The sequence below is a fragment of the Helianthus annuus genome, chromosome 3, assembly GCF_002127325.2.
Source record: "Helianthus annuus cultivar XRQ/B chromosome 3, HanXRQr2.0-SUNRISE, whole genome shotgun sequence".
NCBI classification, from domain to species: Eukaryota; Viridiplantae; Streptophyta; class Magnoliopsida; order Asterales; family Asteraceae; genus Helianthus; species Helianthus annuus.
Window position 1 is genome coordinate 17,515,037 of NC_035435.2, and position 3,828 is coordinate 17,518,864.

Here is a 3,828-nt window from a genome sequence, read left to right on the forward strand (position 1 = left end):
ATTCGTTATGATTTATTTTGAACTTTTCATAAGATAAATTACTTATTTGGGCATAGCATGCCTTATTAAAATTCCATTTATATACAAGTTCACATACCTCACGGGAGATCACTCAACACTCGGCCGAAGGTGTATATTTTAGTTGGTAAGGACCGGGAATGTATCGTCGTGGCAAGTTCTAGATTTGTAAGGACCGAGCGGCTATTCACACAAGAAACGAAAAATGAGCATTTAATCTTAATATGTATATTTTTGTGCTCAATAAAGGCTCAAAACTCACTTTTGTGGGAATGGGTTTTTAATGTGACCAAGCATATATAATCGAATTTTAAACTAGACTTGTTATGCCGTTTCATAATTTTCTTATGTTGGTTCCTTTTTTATCACGACGCTATCGGTTGTAAACTTGTAAAAATATAAGCTTTTTAGAACTTGTTATTCCCAACTTAAACTAAGACAAGTAAATAAAAAATGAAAAAGTTTTTGAAAAAAATTTGGGGTGTTTAGCGGTTCCAATAGAGTTTTGTGTAAGGCTTGTGTTTAGGATTTTGCAAAATTTCAAGGGTTTTAGCATCCCCCCCATACTTAAATTACACATTGTCCTCAATGTGTCCAAAAATAATGTTTTTGGTTGATTAGAATGTATAAAAGTGGGTTAAAAAGCAAAGATTTATGTTACTGGCATCCTGGACACGGCCCCGTGTTCACCGGGCACGGCCCCGTGGTCAAGTGCCAGTAACAAAAATTACAGAATTGAAACAGAAGCCTGGACACGGGGGCGTGTCCGCTAAACACGGCCCGTGTCCAGTTACCTGAACTGGGTGATTTTCTGCAGGGGCTCAGCACGGGGCCGTGTTGGTTGGGCACGGCCCGTGTTGAGCCTTCTGTGATGGAGATTTTTTGTCGGGTTGCTCTGTTCTTCGTGCATGGTTCCATTTTTCTCTTTCCCTTTTTCATCCATTACCACCATGAGTGTGTTTTATTCTGCAAAAACTAAAAGATTAAATTAAACTAAACTAAGGATAGATCCGCGGAATGCCTCCGTGGTGCGCCACGTTTATAAGGGTCCTTGGCTAGACCCGATTCCTGGTTATATATCTTCTGAGTGGAGTGCCTTGCTTCCCAAGTTACACCGTCGGAGAGCGGCATCCAAGCTTGAATCAATAACCTTCATGTAATTGACTGGGTCGTCGTCCTCTATTTTCTTCCCAACTCCGAACTTCACCTCATCGTCCCCATACCTCAAAGTCAGTGTCCCGTCATTCATGTCTACCACTGCTTGTGCTGTGGCAAGGAAGGGTCTCCCTAGGATAAGGGGGACCTCGGTGTCTTCCTCCATGTCGAGTATGACAAAGTCAACTGGATAAACGAATCTGCTTACCCTAACCAAGACATTCTCGATGACACCTTGTGGGAACTTGACTGATCGATCAGCTAGTTGTATGCTTATTTTTGTAGGGCTCGTGGTTCCCAAGCCAAGCCTTTTGAACATCGATGAGGGCATGAGGTTAATGCTAGCCCCTAAGTCGGCCAAGGCATTGCGAACGGGTGATTCCCCTATTGAGCATGGAATCGTGAAACTCCCGGGATCGATTTTCTTTGGGGTAGTTTATTGAGTACGAGGGCAGAGCATTCTTCGCCTAAATTAACTAATTGCAAATTTTCAATTTTCTTTTTATGTGTAAGGAAGTCCCTCATAAATTTAGAGTATTTGGGCATTTGGGTTAGGACTTCGATAAAAGGAATATTGACATGCAATTGTTTTAACAGACTTTCGAATTTTGCGAATTGCTCATTGGTTTTTTGACGAATTAACCTACCGGGGTACGGAACTCGAGGAGCCTTGGTAAGCTCTGGTGATGGGGGAGAGTTCTTTTCCTGCAGATGTGTTGGCATTGTTTCTTCCGTTGGTGGAGGTACTTCTGCAGGCCCCACGGTGCGGTTTCGTAGTGTGATGAGGTGAACTTGCGCCTTTGGGTTTGTTTCGGTATTGCTAGGTAATGCGCCTTGTGGTCTCTCGGAAAAATTTTGTGCTAGTTGATTTATTTGTTTTTCTATGTTTTGAATGCTAGCTTGTTGATTCCTAAAATTAGATTCTAATTGTAGAAATCTTTCCGAGTTTTTCTTATCGGTGTCGGAGACGAGACAAGATATAGTATCTTCGAGCCTTTCTCGTCCACCTTGTTGTTGAGTGAAATTTTGTGACTCATTTCTTGATTGCTGAAAGTTTGTTCGTTGGGTTTGTTGGTTACTACTATTGCCGGTTTCCCTCCAACCAAGGTTTGGGTGGTTTCGCCATCCTTGGTTGTAAGTTCCCGTTGGAGGACCCGACGGCCTAGGTCTATTATCAATGTAGTTTACCATTTCTTGTTGATCGTCCGTTTCTTTCATGCAACTCCAATTTTCATGTGACCCACCACACCCTTCACAAGCCATAACCGAGACTGTTTTTGTTATTTCTAATTTTTTTATTTTTGAAGAAAGGGCCTCGATTTGGGCTTGTAAAGAGGTGCTCTCGTCGACCTTATGGGCGCCCGGGGCAATAGACTTATTTCTCCGGGGAGTGTGCCATTGAAAATTGGTTTGAGCAATTTCCTCAATCTGATTATATATTTCGTGTGGGCGTCGATTACCTAAAAGTCCCCCGGAGCTAGAATCAAGTGTCTGCCTAGTGTGTGGCAACAATCCATTGTAGAAAGTGGATACTTGTTGCCATATTGCGAGGCCGTGATGGGGACACTTGCGTAATAGCTCCTTGAACCTTTCCCATGTTTCATATAAGGATTCCCCGTCCTCTTGTGAGTATGTATTAATTTCAGCCATTAATTTAGCAGTTTTAGAAGGAGGGAAATACTTATAAAGAAACTTTTGGGCTAGTTCATCCCAGGTGTTTACCGATCCAGCTGGGAGGGTGTTGAGCCAAGCTTTCGCTCGGTCTTTTAGTGAGAATGGAAACATACGGAGGCGGATGGCGTCGTTTGATGCTCCATTGATCCGAAAGGTATCACATATTTCTAAGAAATTAGTTATATGTAGATGAGGATCCTCGTCCGCAAGCCCGTGGAAGGTTGCGGAGTTTTGGAGCATTTGTATCAAATGCGGTCGAAGTTCGAAGTTATTGGCTTCGACATTCGGAGCATTGATAGCGGCGCCTAGATTACCTACGGTGGGCCGTAGATAATCCATAAGGGTACGTTGGTCCGCCATTGGGGGTGGATCACCCGAAACCTTCTCTTGGTTTTTGGCTTTTAACCTTTTTCTGAGAAAGCGTTCGGGTTCTTCTAGCGGTTCCTTTATGTCTTTATTGGAACTGGAGCTCATACACTACGTGAGGATGGCGTCGGGTTCCAAGTCCTGCAATAAAAACAGAAAAGAACGTTGGTCAGAAGGTTCACCACGGCCCCGTGTTGAGCGAACACGGCCCCGTGGTCGGAATTACAGTGATTGTTTTTCAGATCCCAGTTACTGGAAGTTGGACACGGCCCCGTGTTGCACCGGCACGGCCCCGTGGTCAGCCTTCTGTAACTTGAAAAACAAAAACTGCCAGTAACGTTGCTGAGCACGGCCCGTGTCCGACCTGGCACGGCCCCGTGCTGAGCTCTGCAGAAGCTGAAAATCTAAGAAAAATCCTAAAAAATTAAAGAAAAATAAAAATATGATTAGGCCGTTGATTCCTAACTTTCTTAAAATCCTTGTGTCCCCGGCAACGGCGCCAAAAACTTGATGTGCGTGAAGTGTGTAAATATTTTTGATATATATTTAAGCCCTTTTTACACTTTTAGCCAAGTTTTAAATTTATAAAACACGATATTCACTAACACTAAACAC

General features: G+C 43.2%; 1 non-coding gene across 1 annotated transcript; it reads left to right on the forward strand.

The window, feature by feature from the left end:
* The first annotated feature begins 2,722 nt into the window (after positions 1 to 2,722).
* On the forward strand, positions 2,723 to 2,829 carry LOC118490938. Its single transcript, XR_004890163.1, has one exon. It is a non-coding gene; the product is annotated as a small nucleolar RNA R71 (small nucleolar RNA).
* The last annotated feature ends 999 nt before the right edge of the window (positions 2,830 to 3,828 follow it).